The following is a 23,007-nucleotide window of genomic DNA, read 5'->3' as shown; positions in this document are numbered from 1 at the left end:
TGTGTTATTTAAAAACGTTGATTTATTATAATTGAATATGGTTTTGCTGCTCTTCGTCAAACCTTATTGTAAACAAGATTTAGCTTACCAAAAGGTTCCTTCTAGCGCATATAAAATATTCTTTGTAAGGGATATTGTTTTAGCATAATGTTACAAATGTTTAATAATGCAATGAGAAAAATATGTTTTGTCATTTTTGGTGCAAACATAATTAGGTCTATTTAAGAACTAATCTAAGTATTAACAGTTTTATCATAACCCAAAGTTGTGCTGTATATATTATGCTACTGGAGCATTTGTCTTGCAGTCTGTATTTCACTTCCGGATATTTTCATCACGCGACTACACCAACGAGTACCTGCACACTTAACACAAATAAATTTCGTACATGCATTTACGATTCGAAAAACAAATCAGGAAGTAAAAGTGTACGCAAAAGAAATGACTTGCAAATCTGAAACGTTAGAAGCTAAAGCAATCACGTGACCAGGGACAATTTCATTACGTATTTTTTTTTTGGCGGGAGTCTATTTTTAGATGATGCATATTCATTTCATTAATCTCAATTCTTTACTATAATATATACAATCGAGGAGTTACATGATTTAAACTTTATTATTGTGTCTTCTTGTTCTGTTATTTTACATAGTTTTATTGCACTATTTAAAGACTGAAATAAAGATTGATTATGCGTAAACACATATTGGGCTAGAGGCTATCTGTAATGAATATGCATGAGTCCAAGATGGCAGCGCCCTACGGGAGATCGGATTCCTTTGACGATATCGTTGTATCCACTACATGCGCAGTCAAGTGTGACATGTTCACCATAAGTGTTCCTTCTCTTGAGAAGGAACAATAAAGAAGGTCCTGTTTCTAACAAGTTTTCACCAAGTACCAAAGTTAAAATTGCGAGAAAGTGCTATAATTTTTTGTGTCCTCACTGTTTTGATAATAAGAATGACTGCTAATATGAACTAAGGCAAAGCCTCAAAGCGAGCTCAAAGAAATCGGATTTATCTAAAAATATTATACAACATTTATTTGTCACAAAGAAACTATTCACTAGGCCTAGTCACAAGAATTCAGGAGAACCTATTCACTATAATGAAAAGAAGTCTACATTTAGTGTCACCATGCCTATAACAGTGAATATCATACGTTGCAAAATTTATGGGAAGCCGGTGTCACGGTGACGTCATTACCGCGTTCCCGTTTCTTTCTGCTTATTAATGACATTTTTTCCATTTTCTGGCCGATGCTTGATCTTTTAAAGGCAAATAATATTTTTTTCAAACAACTGGAAATCATTCTTTCATTATTGTTGAGTGATGAATAATTTTTAGCAATTGAATCAAGTTCTGTATTCACTCCGGAAAGAAGTACTTCCTGTAAGCACCAATCCGCTAGGGTGCGCTTTTTTAAAACTTCCGACGAAAATTTTCAAATCCATCACCAAGTGTGAAAGTATTACTTGCGTTACCGTAAAGCTCGATTCTCGAGCAGGCCCTTCGGGCCTGCTCTTCGAGCTCGCTATTAAAGAAATGTAAAGTGAATAAAAACACAATTTACAAAGAAATGGTAAAAACGTTACTGAAAAAGATTAATCTTAACTTGTTCATTGTCCTTTTAAGATTCAGGTCTTGACTGAGGCGCGGATCAGAATTCGTGACATCCCATTCTAGTTACCTTCAGAGATCAGCTGGGTGCTGTACAGTCTTGCCCTACCACACACTGATTACGTTGTACCACCCTGCGATGCGTGACGCGCGGATCAGAAACCTACCTGCAATACGTGGCACGTCCTGGACACATAACGGCCTTCAGTATCGCGCTCTAACCACGCTTGGAGATGAAATAGCTGCCCTGCCCACTTGCCAGCGGCGTTGCCGTGGTGCTCTGGCCCTCTGACACAGGCAGTGCGCCGTACCGCCCTACGATACGTGACGCGTACTCACCTACCTACCTGCACTGCGTGACACGTCCTAGACACAGAGCAGCGTTTCATATCTCATTCTAGTTACCTTCAGAGATCAGCTGGGTGCTGTACGCATTGCAGAGAGCGCTTACTTCCACAGTCTTGCCCTCCCACACACTGATTACGTTGTACCACCCTGCGATGCGTGACGCGCGGATCAGAAACCTACCTGCAATACGTGACACGTCCTGGACACATAACGGCCTTCAGTATCGCGCTCTAACCACGCTTGGAGATGAAGTAGCTGCCCTGCCCACTTGCCAGCGGCGTTGCCGTGGTGCTCTGGCCCTCTGACACAGGCAGTGCGCCGTACCGCCCTACGATACGTGACGCCTACTTACCTACCTACCTGCACTGCGTGACACGTCCTAGACACAGAGCAGCGTTTCATATCTCATTCTAGTTACCTTCAGAGATCAGCTGGGTGCTGTACGCATTGCAGAGAGCGCTTACTTCCACAGTCTTGCCCTCCCACACACTGATTACGTTGTACCACCCTGCGATGCGTGACGCGCGGATCAGAAACCTACCTGCAATACGTGACACGTAATGGATACAAAACGGCCTACAGTATCGCGCTCTAACCACGCTTGGAGATGAAGTAGCTGCCCTGCCCACTTGCCAGCGGCGTTGCCGTGGTGCTCTGGCCCTCTGACACAGGCAGTGCGCCGTACCGCCCTACGATACGTGACGCGTACTCACCTACCTACCTGCACTGCGTGACACGTCCTAGACACAGAGCAGCGTTTCATATCTCATTCTAGTTACCTTCAGAGATCAGCTGGGTGCTGTACGCATTGCAGAGAGCGCTTACACTGGCAAAATTATGGGTTTTTACTGAATATTGGTTAGTGCGTCAAATTTAAGTGTTTTTGAGTTAAACACTAAAGCAGATTTAGGTTTTAAAATAAGAAAGGCGAAAGTGTCGTTTTAAGTAAAACGGTGTAAAATTGGCGTTGCACGTGCACCGTGTTTCATTACACGATAATTTTATACACTTTGAAACGTGTACTATATGTACTACTCATTTCGGACGATATTACGATTGAACTTTCATATGAAAATCTACGATAAAGTCCAAAATTTCGATTGTGGAGAAAAAAAAATCTTGACTAAAAGGTTCCCGTTTCTTTGCATCGGACCAGCAGCTGTGCTTAATTGTAATATGTAGATACGCTCCCGAGAATAAATTCTCTGGGTCAGCCCAGCTGCAATACTTTATCGTTATCTACAGATTTATCTTTCATGAATAAAGTCTCTTCGCTGGACCAGCTACTCTGCCTAACCGTTGACCTCTCTGTCTCTTTGTCTCCAGTAGGGCTCAAACTCCAGAGCTCTCGATTCGAAGGCGAATGCTCCACCACTGAGCTATCATGGCACACTATTCCACTTTCAGTGAAGTAATATTTTCTAATGGTCATGATGGTAGAGCGTATGCCCCCGGTGGCGTACCTAGGATGTAAAAAATGGTACCAGTCGCGCCTTTAATACGCTTGGCATTATGCGGATAGAACGGACTCTCTCTCAAACTCGTAATCTCGCATGAATTAGATGTGGAGACTGATGTCTAAATTGGAAGAATTTGTTTCAGGATTCACTTTAAATTAATTAGTGTAAAAATATTAATCAGTTTGTGTCAGATATAGGATCCGATATATTATTTTCGTCTTGATTATACATGTAAAGGGGAGCAACCGTCTGACATGTTGTAATCGATGAGCGTCAATAAATATTTCTGGTGAAATCAAGCAATTCCTTATATCATAAAATTACGTTTGAGAGATCTTTCTAAAAGAATATATTTGTTAACGTTACCATTTTTAAGAAATTAAATCGAGAACGGGCCGCATACAAGCTAAGCTTGTATTTCTTACATAACATCTATGACGCATTCATAAATTATTGATCAGCAAACTTAACAATTTCATGTTTGCATGAACAAAGATATATATACAAGACGCATGTGCGTATATCGATTTGTATAATAATCTGATTGTAGAAGGCAGTCAACAGATGTTTATAATGTGATATATTTATTTTTCTCATTGATGTATTTTCATGATGTCAATACTGTTGAAGCAGAAATGGATGCTCTATTACAGATTTCAAGTTTTAATACGAATTCAAGCGATATTCGGACATTTAGTGACCACAAGTGTCTAATTCGAAAGTAATCTATTGTACATTGTCCGTATGTATACAGGATTTACAAATTGTTAGAATTAACTGAACTGTTTTTCCACACATGCTCATTAAGTTCAAAAGTCAATTACAACTGTAACGCGTGTTTCAGAGAGCAACGAAAACTAAGAGAGAGCAAGTAATGCACGGAATATCTTAGTCGGCATACAGCTTGTGAGAAAGTACCAGTTTCTGTCGATCAGATCGATATCGTAAAGCAATTAAGTTGTTAGAAAATGGCAAAATTTTCTGTGTCAGTGGATGTGGAAGAGATTGTGGTTGGCTTTGAGGAGGTGATGGGAGAATTATCCGACAGATATTTGACGTTTGTCATTATTGGACTAGGGTGCTTTTTGATGGGGATATTTATAGCTTCGTGCATTGGTTCTTTGTGTGCAATATTGTGTTACCAGTGTGTTCGAAAGTTGAGATCCTCATCCAGACACCGCAAAAGAGCATACAGCTTACCTAGTCTATCAACTGAATAGAGTGTTCAAATTTATTTATTTTTTTGTGTGTTTTTATAAATACATTGTATTATGTAATTATAATATTTTTTGAGCTATACACATATTTTACTACATGATTTAGATGTGCTTGGTTTTAAATTGTTTTAAATGCAATGTATAATTGAAAATAGTCTGATATACAATAACAGTAAGGTACAACATGTATATTACATGTAGGAATATCCCAAGAAGTCCTTGGCCGAGGAACTGTCAGTTGATGAAAGAGGACATTCGTTATATATGTGCATATAGGATCAACTTTAAACCTTATATCACATTATTGAACTTAACTGACATTTTGACCTTCGACATCATCTGTGAACAAATAAAAGAGAGATAACTAAAACAGTTAAATAAATGTATAACTTTCAGACACACTTCCATTTTCCACATGGTCGCTATATGAAAAAACGTAACTTATTTTCGTATGTCCAGTCTTTTTCGTAAATAGTTAGATGACAGATTGATTGAAATGTTAGAAATCATTGATTAAGTTATTTTATAAGTAGGAAACGTATAAAAAAAGCTAGACAACAGATTGATTGAAATGTTAGAAATCATTGATTAAGTTATTTTATATGTAGGAAACGTATAAAAAAGCTAGACAACAGATTGATTGAAATGTTAGATATCATTGATTAAGTTATTCTATAAGTAGGAATCGTATAAAAAAGATAGACAACAGATTGATTGAAATGTTAGAAATCATTGACTAAGTTATTTTATAAGTAGGAAACGTATAAAAAAGCTAGACAACAGATTGATTGAAATGTTAGAAATCATTGATTAAGTTATTTTATAAGTAGGAAACGTATAAAAAAAGATAGACAATAGATTGATTGAAATGTTAGAAATCATTAAGTTATTTTATAAGTAGGAAACGTATAAAAGAAGCTAGACAACAGATTGATTGAAAGTTTAGATATCATTGATTAAGTTATTTTATAGGTAGAAAACGTATATAAGAAGCGAAAGACATGCTCACAAGAAACGAAAGCAGGATTTTGCTAAAAATGAACAAATAATCAAATTTGAAATTGATGGAATGGGTAAGAGCTGTCTGACGCTTCTGGCTGTTACAGATAAATAGCAAAACCAACTTCAGTGTAATAATGTCGTGGATTTATTTTCTTTATCACACATGTTTGAAGGTCGAAGGAGTGAAATAAAGCCATTTCATAATTTCGGTATTACACTAGTGTAACAAAGCTTCGACGTTGACGTCATTTTAAATATAGGAGACGTTGGTCGAATTGACTTGATCTATAGAGAATGGTAAAGAAAGAAGATATTTTGATGTTCAGCAGGAAATAGCTAGCATGTGATAAAGATAAATTTACGTTACATTTTGTGCCTTCCAGTATTGAATTTATTAAAATTATTGAATATAAGTGATATAATGCTCGACAGAGACTCGCATTTTAATATGTTATTCAACTTTTGTTATACTTTGACAGTATAAAAAGACTCTCATTTAATATCTTCTTTATTTTATAAAATAGCAATTTCTATAATTGAATAGCATGGCACATATAAGACTGATAAAAAACAAAATATGAAACGAAAGCTCAAGTCTCCAGCTAAGATGCATAGACAACGAAAAGGCAATGCAAAGATATTATTGTAATGACCTGCATGAAACTTGCACCAAATGGGTAATGTAAATAAATAGTTTTAGGCAAGAATAGCTAACAAGAAGCCGAAGCTAAAATGCAAAACACCTCTCTTAAATAATGATGATGATGTTTTGTTTAAGAAATGTATAACCATGTCAGTCTTAAAATTGAAAGAGCACCGTAACGAAGTGCACGAATTTTGTTGTGGGTCACTTAACTTTTCCTATTTAGTAAAATGTGCTCAAAGTCATGTTCTGAGAAACCCATGTGTAAAAGCCTAGATACCAATCTAGTAAAAATCGCTTTATGTTTTCCAGATATTTTAGCCTAAATTATTTCCTTAAAAGGCCAATAATGAATATCGGAGCCAATTTTAGACAAACAAATCCCGACTCACCTAAATAATCCCGGGGTATCGGTAGTGATTTGAACATTTTTTTACCAAACGTCTGTCAGAAATCATGTTCTGCGCGGTTAATGTCTTTAATGGTATCATTCAATAAAATACAGTGACGATCAACGAAGTCAAATTTAATTTTAAAGAACACATAGGAGCCAAGTACAACCAACCTGGCGTCAATAGTTCTCCGGCAGGGGCGCAAGATCTCTGTTAATGGTTCGGCAATGTAGGAAGATAAATAGATTGCAAAATAATGTAGATACTTCCCGGAAATCGCGTTTAGAAAGCTATATGTATGCACCTGCCTGTGGCATTTGCTTGAATGCCGATCAGAGATCTACGTTTCAAATATTTGCCGCGGAATTGTAAATGTCCTGGATAGCTCTTGAGTATTGGCTTAAATCTGTCTATACAATTATCAGTATCTCAAAAACATATACCGAAAACACATATGAGCCGTGCCATGAGAAAACCAACATAGTGGGTTTGCGACCAGCATGGATCCAGACCAGCCTGCGCATCCGCGCAGTCTGGCCAGGATCCATGCTGTTCGCTAACAGTTTCTCCAAGTCCAATAGGCTTTAATAGCGAACAGCATGGATCCTGACCAGACTGCGCGGATGCGCAGGCTGGTCTGGATCCATGCTGGTCGCAAACCCACTATGTTGGTTTTCTCATGGCACGGCTCATATATGTATGAATCTTGTACCTATCCAGTGTTGAAATCAATTCATTCGTATCGTTTACGCTATGTCTACGAACAACACTTTATTCTTTTCATATTGTTAAAATCATGGATATTGTCACAGTATTTAGAAGATGTATCACAAAAACACAATCAATGCACATAACGCCTCCATTTTATTTTCGAACGCAATTTAAGACAAAAAGTCAAACTGAACATTGCTTGGTTCTAAAAAAAAAACATTTGAAAGATAATGATACTGAATATCATCTACATATCAATTTTTAAAGTCAGGACTGCTAGTAAATGCTATTCGTTTAAGTTCGGATGAGACTTCAGTTGGGAAAGGCCTCTGTTGCCCTGTTGCCGAGTTATGTCGCCGAATTGGAATCATTTGCCTCTCACTGCTGGGCTCAAAAGATCTGTTAGGGGAGTATAATTATTTCTTGTGAGGAATCCATTCAGCTGACTATCGTACGGTCGTTGGATCTACCCAGGATATCAGCCAGTTCGACGGAGCACCTGTACTCTTCATCCCATCAAGAAAAGCTGAATACTGTGAATACTGAAACTGTCAGTACGAAGTTAACCCCAATAATAGCTATGTAATTCATCTGTGTTAGCTTGTTGATTTTGGTAGCTACGACATCAATGTTTCGAAGTAGTAAACATGGCGGATCACAAGTCTGACACGTGGACTCTAAGAGTTGCAGTCATGCCTTTACGGGCAGCATATTTATTCTGACACACTAGTCATTGTCTTTGTGTTCTCTATATCAAACTCGTATCTATTGTCAGCTTCGTAGTTTTGCAATTTTGAATTAATTGTAACTTCTAAATCGTATTTTTCTTGTTACGAAGAAATTAGTATACGGTTTTTCAGTGGGTAGTTAGTTATTATTATAAATCTTCGCCGAAATAAATGCACACGAATTTCATTTCTTTGCGCATTTAAAGATGTATTGTCATTAACTAAAGTATAGTTTTGTATTTGGCCATTCCTTATGAAACGCATGAAGGTATCCTGTAAATAAAAATTCGACAGTGGAATAGGGCGACGTCTAACATGCTGGTCCAAATTACCCCAAAGTTTTTCGATGGGATTTAGAGCTGGGCTTTTGGCGGGCCAGTCATTTATAAATGCAATGTTATTCGTCTTAAGGAAATTCACTGTATCTCTAGCTGCATGGCTTGTTGCATTATCCTGTTAAAAAAGAGTAATATGGGCATTATTTTGAAACAGTGGGATGACCTGTCTCGTAAGAATCTCATCTCGGTAGCCTTGGGCATTCAAATTATCTTCGATCACGACGAGTGGTGTGCGATAACCATGCTGCGCAATGCCTGCTCAGTCCAAGACGGAACCTCCGCCCCCAAAAAGGTCTCGTTCAAGTACACAGTTGTCAGCATAACGTTCATTTCTTCTACGGTATACTCAAAGCCTGCATTCACTTTGAAGAATGGAAGATCTTGACTCGTCGGAGAAGGGAATGCTATTCCATTGTTGCCTTAACAGGCGATGGTGTGTTCGTGCCAAACACGATTTACGCGGCTGACGCCGTGTCACAAAACAGCACGTCCACGAAGATCACCCACACGCAGACAAATGCGTACAGTTTGGTCAGATATTCGGTTGTTATGTGTACCAGGGGTGATAGCAGCAGTAGCAAGTCAATTTGGAAACGATTGCGTTGGTAGGTGTTCGTGATAACGGTCTTGTTCAGGCGTCGTGACGAGCGGACGTTCACTACGTGGTAAATCTTTCGTACGCCCTGTTACTTGAAAACGTTGCCTAAGGTTTCGAGTAGCACGGCTAGAACTGCAAACAACCCTAGCAACCTTATATGTCGCCATACCAGCATTAAGCGAGCCAATGGCACGTTCACGTAAATTTGGTGGAATTCTAGGCATGTGAAAAAGAATGAAAACTAGATAAATTTCTTTTTTGTCAAGGTCTTTTACAAAGTCTATAAAATCAGACCGAAAGGTTTGATTTATAAACACGGATTATACTAGTGCGTGCATGCACGAGGAAATCGGGTTCAACGTTTTCTTTTTTGTATAATGCGTACAATCCAGTTATAATTAGATTTATTTGACACATTATCGTTTGCCCTAACATATGTAGGTCATTTTTGTAACATTGAACACATGTATAGAAATCGGAAGTTTCTTTTTTTATTCAGTATATTTAGTAACAAATAAGGATTAAACAATATGTATATCAAACAGGGAAAGCAAAGTTCGAAATCGCAGCCTTCCAAAACCGTACATCGCGGCATATTGATGTGCACACGACAAGGGCACGCACGCACGCACGCACACAACCACGCACGCACCCAAGGAACACAATAGGGAAACGCCGGCACACGCCACTTTTAGGCTTAATCAAATTTAATATGATGCATCTAACCTCACACTTAACCCCACCTGGTTCCAATGTCACATGTCATTGAAATTAAAAGTTCCATTCGCCAGGTGAATCCCTTTCACATACAACAGAAAGAAACGGCATGGTAAGTAAAACACGAAAAATGCTTTAAGACTTGTTGATTTTAAAAATAAACTATCTTTGGTATGAAGGGAGAGTATAACTTGTTTTTCACAGTGTCAATGACCTTCTCTGTGGTTTGATTTTCTATTGCCATTTTTATACCAAAAGTAGTATAGGCGTCTCTTTGTGTGTAAACAAACGGGCGCCATCTTGGATGACCTAGTTACTATATATAGTAACTCATTTGCATATAAGAAATGAATTCACTGCACATGCGCAGCGGCCATTTTGAATTCTATGTTTAGAATGACATCATCTTCCTATGTTAAGAATGACCTCACTCTGCTATTTATATCTCCCAGAAGTATATAGAGCTGACTTATATACCTATCTAGGGCGTGTTCGCGCACATTGAGGGTCAGGTGCTCAGCCCTAGACGGGGAGATAACAAAACAATATATTTACTTAATAATCATATAGAATGATCTATAACCTAAATGAATAAATACATTGTATGGTAAAAAACGAACTTATTAATGATAATTTAAAGCAAAATATTTATCATATTTTAATTTAAAACATTAAGCTTTATTTAAGATAGCTACGTTAGAAATAACGTTAACTGAAAATTAAAGACTACTTTTTTGCTTACGATGTTTCCTCCTTGGCGTCTACTGACAAAACGACTCCAATCATAAGCGTATTATCCCTAAATGCGCATGCTCGGACCTTTTTTCATAATGACTTCATAAGCTATATTTAGATAAGGTCACGAGTGCATCAAACGTGATTATGGTCACAATGTCTAGCGTGTGTTGATTTAAGGCTGGATAGACGGACAATAAAAAGTAAACATGTCAAAGTTAATCCCTTTAAAGTCGCCGTAATGTCTGGCTTACGTTGATGTAAGAGCAGATGCGTTAACAATGGTCTATGGAAATGTCAAAGTTAATCCCTTCAAAGTCAGCACAATGTCTGTCAATGTATTTATTTAAGAACGGATGCATTAATAATAACCTATTCAACTGTCAAAAATAAACCTTTACAAGGAGTCCAAGTAATACTTAAAGGATGATAAGAAAACAGCCATGTATTAAAAAGATGGATTATATATATATTTTAACTATGTACATTATTTACAAAATGACAATTTTCAAAACAATTACATAAAATAAACATATATACAATTATTACACACACACGCACGCACGCACGCACACAAAAGCACACGCACACGCGCACGCACACACACACACACACCAACAAGCACACGCGCACACGCACACGCACACGCACACACACGCACACACACACGCACACGCACACACACACACATACATGCACGCACGCACACACGTACGCACCATTAAACAATATGTGTAACATCATCAAAATATTCAAAATTATCAAAATAATTCGGGCTTATTGCCCTAGTACACAGATAGTGTCTGCAGCTATCCAATAAAGGAATGTCCTTTATATAAACATTTACTAATTGCATCAGTGCCACATATGTTTTACACCATTCATCTGTGTGGCCACCATTCACATATGTTTTTTTTTACAAATACATGAGCAAGCTCGTGAACTAGTGTACCAAGAAAGTGTACGTCCGATTTGTGGTGTTTTAAAAAGAAGTGAATTTCCATCCGTCTTGAACTGGTGCATTTTGTGAATCCCAGAATCACTGCTCCTTTTCTGTCCATGTGACTATTCCCTTCTCTTATGAAGATTCTCATGGAATAAAAGCACGTACTTCTACACTCAAGGATTGATAGTAACAGGGACATTACCTTAAAATTACTAAAATATTTTATTTTATTCACGGAATGCTTAAGTCATCCATCAACCAATGGAAAAAGAGAGGTGCAAATGATAAGATTTATCAACCCTAGTGCAATTCTAATGATAACAAATTATTTAATATTAATGTGACTGTACAGTAAAAGTTAACGTTACCTTTTTGGTAATATCTGCTGCATGATATAAAGGAACCGTAGATGTATGTATCTGCTGTAATCCTTCGTCTGTATCAGACATTCCAGTTTTTGTTATCTCATCAACAAGTATCGCGATAATAGAGAGTTTGAGATTTCAACCTTCGCCTTCCCCTTCAACGTCTCTTGCGAAGTTAACGTATAAAGTTGAAGTTCGATTAAAATTCCTTGAGATTTCAAACATTAGAATGAACCTTACTTCTTTTAATCCGCCCATTCAATTTATTCGTAATTATGATCGTTTTTTTCGTGCATTTTGATACCAATTGTCCGAAAGGGCAGGAATTTTACAAGCGGCTTTAGAAATGAAAAAATGAAAATTAAATAAAAAACATTTCAATTAATATAATCATCGCATGGATATTAGAGCGATTACCAAAAAAAAAAAAATCAGACGATAAAACAATATGAACAATGTTAAAAATCGTTAGTGTTGCTCCAAACATTTAGGTTTTATATAAACTTATGTCAGTATAGTCAGTATACAATGCACGATTGTAAATCATGCATGAGAGGAAATAAAAATGATCATTACATACCTAAAATTATTTTCCATTCGGTTTCAATGGACCGCGATCGTGCAATATTTTTCCATATCATGACGTTGAACGCTTTCATATCGGACTAGTCCCAATCCGTGACTCTATATAGTTACCTCCTCTGACGGTGCATCCATTGCGGATCTCGTTTCTTTAGATTTTTTGTTGCTATTGTATGTTTGTTTAATTTGTAATTTATGCAACATTTTGTTTACTTTTAAACTTTGATTAATCTGACCTATTAGATACTGGCGTGTAGTAATTTATCAGACTGAAATGAAATGAAAGTTATAATTACGTCATTAGTTGGACTAATATAGGACGTGGAATGGTTTCTTAACGTTGTAATGGAAAGAATCGCGTGACGTCCATGGCGTCCACGCGCACGTTGCGACAACAAGTTGACGTCATTTTCGCGGAAAATATTAATGCGCGTCAGTTTGATTTGTTAATTGCGTTTGCGGAGAATTTTTTTTTCTCTGTATTTTTTCCTGTCTTTCGTGACAGAACGATAATTTAGATATAAATTAATCATTTGATAATAGATATGTAATAAAAAGGTTATCAACTTTGTATGTGGATATATGCACTCGTTCTTTCGCAGACAATATTGCGCTCCTAAAGTCGCGCAATATTACCGCTGCAGAACTCGTTCATATATCCACATACAAAGTTAATAACCTAAAATGATCGTATAAAAGTGATAAAGACACTCTGTATGACTCTGTATACACGTAATGCCAAACTATCAGACAGCACAATATGATTTTAATATACTATTTTATAAGTAAAGCATCTGCGGATCCAGGAATTTTGGTTAGAGGGACACCAACATTAAAGAGGGGGTCACCCATTTCAGTGGTGGGGGGAGGGGGAGGGGGGGGGGGGGTAGGGGGAGGATAGGGGTAGGGTCACACCGAGTTTCAAGACCTACTTTCTTTGTAAAATGTAAGAAACAAAGGGGGAATTAACCCACAATGTCCCTCTGCCAGGCTCTGGTTCCGTGCATTTAAAGAACGGCTAACAGGAAACGTCTCTGAAATTGTTTGATACTTCAGAAGAATTTCCGTCTTACTAATACCATTTTATGTTTATGATTAAAACGCAATTGTCGTATTAAGTGTCCGACAGAAACAGATTGATTTTATTTGGATGTGAAAATAAAATGTTCCACCAAATGATAATCGCGCGTAATTATTTATTTTTCAAGTAAAATGACTGTCATGCCATGTGCCTCCATCCAGATTTCAGTCTTCGATGCCGAGTATGTGGACAGAGTAGATGTAAAAAGAATGAAGTTTCGACTTTCGTGATATCACATCTTCGGACGTTCAAAACTTCACTTCGTACGACAAAAAGGCCCATCTGGTATAATCGATACCGCCTGAGGACACAAATATGCCGTAGAAGTTAAAGTTTGAACAAAATCTCAAAGTGTCTCAAAATCAGTTGATAACTTCATACTTCCAGGTTCAATTCAATGTATTTAGTTAAAATCATTAGCCATACAAAACTTCATTATTCCTATACCTATTGATAGTGTTTCGCATCAAATTTAGTCTAATTATATATATGGATAATCAAATAACTTAATAAGCAGAAATCCTGAAACTAAGCTTTTTATTTCGCATAGTAATAAAGAGAAGTCTTAGGCGTACGTGATATTACATGGAAAACTTTAGTAGCAACGTGTGATATAAATAAAATACACGCATATCGGTGACGTTTTACCCAAGATATATATGAGAGACGTTGAAGGGGAAGGCGAAGTTTGAAATCTCAAACTCTCTAATATCTTCCTATGTAACTTTACATTTGTCATATTTAGTTATTACAACAACATCATAGTCTCCAAAATTGAACATGCCAGTTCCACTACGGTGTAGATACTCCAACACATCACACAATATTGCATATATAATTTGGAACATTTTTCCAGAATTTTGAATTAACAGAGTATACACTCCAATATAATCGTACAAGTCTATGCATGAGTTCAACCTTTTAGGGTCCTGTACCATTTATAAGTCAATATTTTTTGACTTGAGATCAGCTTAAGATAATGTATGAAAGAGAACTGGCCAATGTTGACACTAATACTTTGAAAACTGTAAAAGCGGATTAAATTTCGGTCAATTTTATGACTTTTAGGAGAAACTTATAGAAACGAGTATTTTGTGTTATAAAACTTTTATAGTCCTTTAGGATGCTGTCTTAAGTACAGATAGAAAGCCTATTTCGACCATTCTAGGAAATTGTTAAGAGTTTCAATGAACAGAAATACAGTTAACACTGAACAATCAGTTTTCCCCATTTCGTGACACACTTTCTATTCATCAGTTCTGAGATGTTAATTTCATGTGATCGAATTCATAAAAATCTTTCATTTACATACCCCATTCTCGATTCGATTTTCAACCGTTAACGAGTTATGACGTAACAGCGATTTTTAAACCTTTTGTCTTAAACTTTGCAATAAACTCTTGAAACAGATAGCATTGGAAAGATCTCGTCGCATAGGTTCAGAAAATGTATACATATTTACCTCTATCTAGATCCGTTCTCAAGATATTGGCGTTTAAAGATTGAAGTGACGTCATTGCAAACGTTTTTGAGCGGTAAATTCAAATTTCGCAACCAAAATTTTCAAAATGTAATTTCTCCTCTATTTGTGGACCGATTTTAATGATCTTGGTGTCAGACCAAAAGGCTTGACGAGACCTAAGTGTTGGTAGCATACAACCGGAAATAAAATCACTCATGCGTAAATTATCGCTTTTCTCCTTTATTACTCAACCGACTAAACCCGTGTTTGGTATCCTACGAAAGGTTTAGACTAGTACTATTCCATTGTTTGCACTAAAAGAATATGGGGTCACTCACGCGTAAAATGCACCAAAGTAAGCTTACCTGATCCTTAGACTTTGAGATCAAAAATGACAATGAACGAATTCACAGGGTAAAGTAAAATAAATGGAGTCTGAGCAGTGTTCTGATTAGTCAGTAAAGGTTATAGCAATGCTCTGATTGGCTAGCGATATGACGCATTCTGATTGTTTAATTCTCAAAGAAAGGCTAGCTTACATGTTAAAACTTGTCATACCAACAACTCCTCCTCAACACCTTCATCCTCCTCCTCCACCTCCTCCTCCTCCTCCTCCACTCCTCCTCTTCCTCTTCCTCCTCTCCACCTCCTCCTCCTCCATCCTCCTCCTCCATCCTCCTCCTCCTCTCCTCCTCCTCCTCCTCCTCCTCCCTCCTCCTCCACTCCTTCCTCCTCTCCTCATCCTCTCACTCCTCCTTCCCTCCTCCTCCTTCCCTCCTCCTACTCCTCCTCCTCCTCCTCCACACCTCCTCCTGCTCCTCCCCTCCTCCACTCCTCCTGCTCCTCCTCCTCTTCCTTCTCCTCTGCCCCAAGAAAGCGTAAGAATGGCAAACAGAATAAAGCAGCGTCTTTTTGATAAAAGATACTTACATCGGTTTCACAAATGCATCAGTGTCCTGTGTGCCATCAGTCTTTCTCTCGGATTGACAACATGCGGAGACATCAACGTTATGTCCACGGAAAAGACGAAGCCACTGACAGTTTTTCACCGCCATTAAAAAACATGGGACATCTCAAGAGAGACGACGTTTCAACATCCATTTTCTATGGTCGTTTCAGGATCAAGTGGTAGTGGAAAAACTGAATAGACAAGAAAACTGCTATCATCAAATCTTGTAAGACCTCAGCCTCAGCGTATCATATGGTGTTTTGGACAATGGCAACCATTGTATGATGAACTTCAGCGTGAAATCCCCGGTGTCGAATTTGTACAAGGTATTCCAGACTACTTGAATGATTCCCAATATATAAATGTTAGTCAAAGGAACCTGCTGGTCTTTGACGACTTGATGACTGAAGCTAAATGCGATCAAAGAATTGCTGATCTCTTTACCAAGGGCAGTCACCACAGGAACATATCTGTCGTATATCTCACCCAAAATTTGTTTCCTCAAGGTAAAGCCTGCAGAGATATCGCTTTGATTACGCAGTATCTGGTACTATTTAATAATCCTATTGATAGACAGCAAGTGGCTACATTGGCAAGAAAAATATATCCTTCGTCTAGTAACATCTTTATGAAACGGTTTGAACGAGCGACATCAAGACCTCACGGTTATTTAGTAATAGACTTAAAATCCAGCACCCAAGAACAACACCGTTTACGTGAAAACATTTTTGAGGCAACCACTCCAGAAAAGAGAAAACGAACAGATGATGAATATAAACAAGAATACTATTTCAATGGTGAAGAATACTTATCTGATAAAAATGATGACAAGGTTGAAGATGAGGAGGAAGATGCTGATGACCATGATGATGATGATAGTGATGATGAAACAGAAAATAGAAATAATGATACTTTTGTAAAGAAACGATCTTTGATCAAGGGACCTCCAGGTAAACGTAGAAAAGTTGATATTATAGAAGAGCGATCACACCGTGAGATATGGGATAAGCGTTTTCAGGATCCTCTCAGACAATCTATTAAAGAACAATTTAAAGCTAAAGTTAACAACTATACAGAACAAGGGCTCACTTTTAAAGAAGCGTATCGTCGCACTGCTAATGATGAATTGCCTCAATTAAGAAAGAGACTGAGACAAAATTATGCCCGATTTCTAATTGACTTTTATGAGCTACAAAACGACCCTACTGAGTAGCAGATTCTACAGCCGGCTAGAAAACTAAGAAGTCAGCACGGCATGACTGTCAAAGAATCTATTCGGCAAGCCATTGCTCTTAGAAAAGATCAATTTGATGAGTTGTGGCCCTATCATAAAAGCAAAGAAGAATATTCAATAGATGATAATAAAGAAAGTGATGACGATCAAGAATCGGATGATGTTGAATGAACGTTGTAAGAAGGATTGGCGTGCTTTAACTTTTCACAATGCCAAAATGGGTTCCATAGAGGTATACGATTATAAACAAGAAAAATGGGTACCGGATAAACCGGACCCGGAAAAATGGATACAACACTTCAAAGACTTGAGGGACGGATATGTGTATCCTGATCATATGGGCCGTTACATCGTGGGTAGCGGTGCTCATCTTAGAAAAATGGCTGAACTAAAAGAGAAACAAGAAAGGGAAGCACAAGAACAAAATGGGGAAGATCTTCCCGTAGTAAAACTTGTGACACCCGTAGCCCAAGCGGTTGATATTGCTAGGTCGGAAATAAGACGGGCACGAAAGCATAGTGATCTAAAGCGACATAGGGATACATTGGACACACCTATGAGTCGTGATTTAGACAGGCCACGACGTAAGAAATATCGCCAAAATATGGCCCAAAATACTCTGGGTTGGAACACCTATACATTTTAAAATGAATAACTATGAACTCGAGGAAATGTTAAAAAAGTACCCTGTGACAATATGTGCTGCGGATCAACTTCAGATACGTAGAGGACAATGCGTCATCTCAAATAGACACGAGCCAGGGATCAGGAAAACATTGGGTGGCCTTTTATTTTCCAAAAAGGGGACACGACGAATTTTTCGATTCACTAGGTAATAGACCAGAGCACTACAAAGTTCATTTTGAGCAAGTGTTAAAGAAGCGTTACTGGATGAACTTCAGTCAAATACAGGATACATATTCAAACATATGCGGGCTGTATTGCGTATATTACATTATTAACCGATGTTCTGGACGAAAAATGAAGGACATTGTAAAACAGTTTGATGTGTATTGCAAGAAGTTGAATGATGACTTTATTTTGTCTTATTTTAGTTGATACATGTAACCTGTATTAGTGATACAAGCTTTGGCAATAAAAGATTGAAAGAACAATATGTCTTTGTTATTTATAACTCATACGTTTGAATTTGAAAAGATGAAGCGTCAGTAGATGTTGTGGTGTACACAAATAAAACAACATATTCCTTTATTGTATTTTATTTCTTCAACATCACTTCACAAATTGATATCATGCTTAGCAATAAGCGTCTCTAGCAGTTCTAAATGAAGAATTGCATCAATAATATCTACAGATTTCTTAAGTAAAATAAGATTATGTTTATTAGTCTTCTCTTGGACTGGAAACCAATCGTATAGAAATTCTTGGCCACCACCTAGTTGACATAAAGCGCTATTTCCTCGTTCTCAGGAATATAAGTCATCCAGTTACTTTCACTGATCGCCTCAATACTCAAATTCATCTTATGAAATCGAATCATGGCGATCAAAGTGTCTTTAAAAGATATAAAAGTGCGCTTTTGCTTTAACCACTGTTTTGTGCCTTCTTGTGGAAACTTTTGTGTTGTTATTTTACTAAGAACCATTCTATACGGCTCATAGTCCAACATGTAATATAACGGTATGTAGGGTCTTTCTGCACAGTCGGAAAATATTTTTCTACAGAGATCCGATAACAACACATCCATCCTTTATTCGTTATAAAACTGTCTCTTTAGCCTGTCCTTCATCCACATTTTGATCAACACAAATCAGCAAAGAATTCAAGTCTGACACGCATTTAAATCTACCAATTTCTGTTTGCATGATGATCACAGAGCATAGTAAGTACATCTATGTAGATATTTTTGGGTCCTTCAGGTTCAGTACTGATGTTACAGGGGCAATAGGAATTTGGTTGCAAGCTATGTTCGCACCACTTTAGTTCTATTTTCGGGTGATATTTGCTCATGTAGTTTCGGAGCCATGTGGAGAAATTCATATCAAATTCATTTCTCGTTTTTGTTATGTCCTTGTACTTAACATAGAGACACCCTTTTGCTTCCAGAAAGTCGCGTAAAGCACACTCAATGTCTATCAAATAATGACCGCCAGGCAAACTGTCCCACATGTCCCTGTATGGATCATCAGTGTGAATGATGGAGAAATCTACATTTAAATTCGTCCTGTTTCTTATATAGGCTGTTAATAATTCTACAAAAGTGTCTGTGGAAATCCCAAGATGCATTTTACTGAAATGCGCTTCATAATTCCATACTTTGTGATGTACTGGACACACTTCCTTTAGGTCAGCAGCGAAGGAATTCATCATATTCTCGAATACTCCCGAACTATTTTCCATGATTTCAGTTCTGAGGTCAGAATGATTTTGTCTGATGAATGCGCTATTATATACGTTTCATTCGAGGTATTTTTTAGTAACAGTGGTCATTTCTATTGATTTTGATTGGCCGATTAAAAATAGTAATACTGGTTTAAACTAGTCAAACTTGAACCATCAGAGAATGGACAAGTTGCAAAAAGTACCTTTGTTAGAGGATTAAATCTTTATGTCAATACTTCTATTGATAAAATCAACATCCATTATACTGCGTCCGGCCTTAAATCAATACAAGCCAGACACTACGGCGACTTTAAAGGGATTAAATTTGACAGTTGAATACACTATTGTTAGCGCATCCGCTCTTAAATAAATACAAGCCAGACATTGTGGCGACTTTAAAGGGATTAACTTTGACATGTTTACTTTTTATTGTCCGTCTATCCGGCCTTAAATCAACACACGCTAGACATTCTGACCATGATCACGTTTGATTCACTCATGATCTTAACTAAATATAGCTTTTGAAGTCATTATGAAAAATAAGTCCGAGCATGCGCATTTAGGAATAATACACTTATGATTGGAGTCATTTTGTCCGTGGACGCCAAGGAGGAAACATCGTAAGCAAAAAAGTAGTCTTTAATTTTCAGTTAACGTTATTTCTAACGTAGCTATCTTAAATAAAGCTTAATGTTTTAAATTAAAATATGATAAATATTTTGCTTTAAATTATCATTAATAAGTTCGTTTTTTACCATACAATGTATGTATTCATTTAGGTTATAGATAAATCTATATGATGATTAAGTAAATATATTGTTTTGTTATCTCCCCGTCTAGGGCTGAGCACCTGACCTTCAATGTGCGCGAACACGCCCTAGATAGGTATATAAGTCAGCTCTATATACTTCTGGGAGATATAAATAGCAGAGTGAGGTCATTCTTAACATAGGAAGATGATGTCATTCTAAACATAGAATTCAAAATGGCCGCTGTGCATGTGCAGTGAATTCATTTCTTATATGCAAATGAGTTACTATATAAAGTAACTAGGTCATGCAAGATGGCGCCCGTTTGTTTACACACAAAGAGACCCCTATACTACTACCAAAACCTAACATTTTACAAGAATGGCAAAAGCAAATCACAACAGACGTTTTTCTATGAGACAGACATTTGTTTGCAAACGGATTGAAAACTAAAAGATAAATAAAGGTTACGAAACCGAAATTTATTTCTAGTTTTATGATAAAAATGAAGGTTTTATCAACATTTTGTAATTATACTTCAGAAGAATTATTAGCTAGAGTATAAATTAGTTAAATATTAAGTACATGTATCGGTTAGAATGAAAAGCACATGCCCTAATTCAAAATGAATATCCACTACCTTGTACAATACTAGCGTCACTGCAAAATGTACAAAATATATTTAAATACAAGGCAACTATAGATTCATACCTCGATAAATTATTGATCGACACAATGAAACAAAGGGTGCCGTAGATCTTTGTTCGAGACAATGTGTATTCGATTGTTAAAGTGCGAATGATAGATAAAATTTAAAGACTAATGCACAATAAAGTGGTTTAAATTGCTTAACGATGTCTGTGCAAATAAAGAAAAAGTGTGATTTTCTAATCATTTCGGATGACACTGATTTAACAAAAGTCCAGTCTCATTTAATAACAGAAACGCTGCACACGCTTCAACATAAACCAAGGATAATAAAGCGGAGTATTTATGACGAAAGAAACGAAAAGGGTCGGATAAAATGTAAAAAGGTTTTATTTCTGTTATCTCAGAAAACAAAATCATCGCAGCTAGTGCTTACATGGATTAATGCATTAAAGGACATAACTAATCGTAAGAAATGTGTTTTGATTATACACGAAAAGCACTCAAGTACTGATCCAGAAATTAGAGCTCGTTTTGAAGATAAATTGACCCGAGAATTTGATAATCGCAAAACCTATCTGGAAATTTCAAGTTTTAACAAACTGTCTGATTGGTGGCCCCGTGTGATCATGTTTTTATTAAATGTGAACGGATCATACCGGAATCAAAGAATTACGTATAAACTTGAGTATGAAATAACAACGGGAAAAATAGTAGGACTTCTCCTAACAGTACTGTCCGAATTCGGATTGAATGAAAGCGCAGATGCAGGTTATAAGATCTGTGTATCAGAGGAAAATCATTCCGGAGATACAGATGATGAAGTTCATGCGAACATCTACATTGCACCCCATTCAGACACAGAGAAAATATCAAAAGGATTGCTGGCAATATTGATTGATTTGGGTGTGATCAATATGAAGAGTACTGTAACGAGGAACAGAAACATTCAGACACCAAAAAAATGGTATAAAAGTGTACTTTACATGCTGCTTGTTTGTGCTACATGTTTGTTGAACGTCCCTTTCTTCGCGATACACATACCATTCCTTTCGTTGTTTACATTTTGTTTTTTTCCTTTCACTATCATTATTGCAGAAAACTACTCCTTTTGCGGCAGATGGGTTCACAACATTTTTGTACTCATAATATTTGGCTCGATTTGCGGAGGTTTGTGGATAGTTGACTATATTTGGATATCAATTTTGACAGCAGTTTACACAATCACTTGGCCTGTGATTATTCATAATATTCTTTTGATGAAAAATATAAAGTATGGTGTTATGTCTATTCCAATAACCCTGTGGGAAAAGACAGATTTTGGTCTGTTGCACTTTTTGTGCACACAAATAGGGAATGTAAAGGAGGAACGTTATGTAAAACAAACTAAATATTTATTTAGGTTTTTATTCGATTTAGTGCATTTTCCCTTGTCAATCATTTACGTCCTTGTACTTTTCTGGGGTTTGCTTTATAATAGGTTTGTGAGATGCAGTTGTATACTTTATACTAATATAATTCTTGCCATAGTGTCTATATTAGTCGGAGTAATCTTGCAACACAATGGAGACAGTGACATTACCTCACTGTCTGTTGTTATTATATTTTACATCATACTGCCTTTCTATATCATTTTCTTTTTATGCATATGTCATATATACTGCTGGAAAGATTTAGGTTTTAAACATGGCATTTGGGAAGTCATATGTCATAAGATTTGTCTCTTTATTTGTGACTGAAATTACTATTGACTTGTTTATAGATAGAAGGACTTGGAAATATAATTAAAATCAAATGGGAGTATTTTCTTTATTCAATATAAATGGAAGTTGAGAATAAATATCTTAGCGACTGGCTAACTCCATGATGACATTTTGTGTTCGTCAATAATAATATTTACTCGGATACCTTTAAATAGCCCCATCTCCAGAAAATTTGATTCAATTATTTCTCGCAAACATACATAGTACTCATGAAACAACTAACCCGCCATTGATCATCTTTACCTAAATCTTGAAAATTAAATTAAATGCACATTCAATATTTTAAAGATATTCATAAATCATAAATGGTACTTTGATACATTGTATAGTCGTTATGTATAAGAGTGATGAAATGTTTTGTTTTTTTATTGATGCCG

Source organism: Mercenaria mercenaria, chromosome 2, assembly GCF_021730395.1.
Source record: "Mercenaria mercenaria strain notata chromosome 2, MADL_Memer_1, whole genome shotgun sequence".
Lineage (NCBI taxonomy): Eukaryota > Metazoa > Mollusca > Bivalvia > Venerida > Veneridae > Mercenaria > Mercenaria mercenaria.
Note: the sequence above shows the minus strand (reverse complement) of the source record.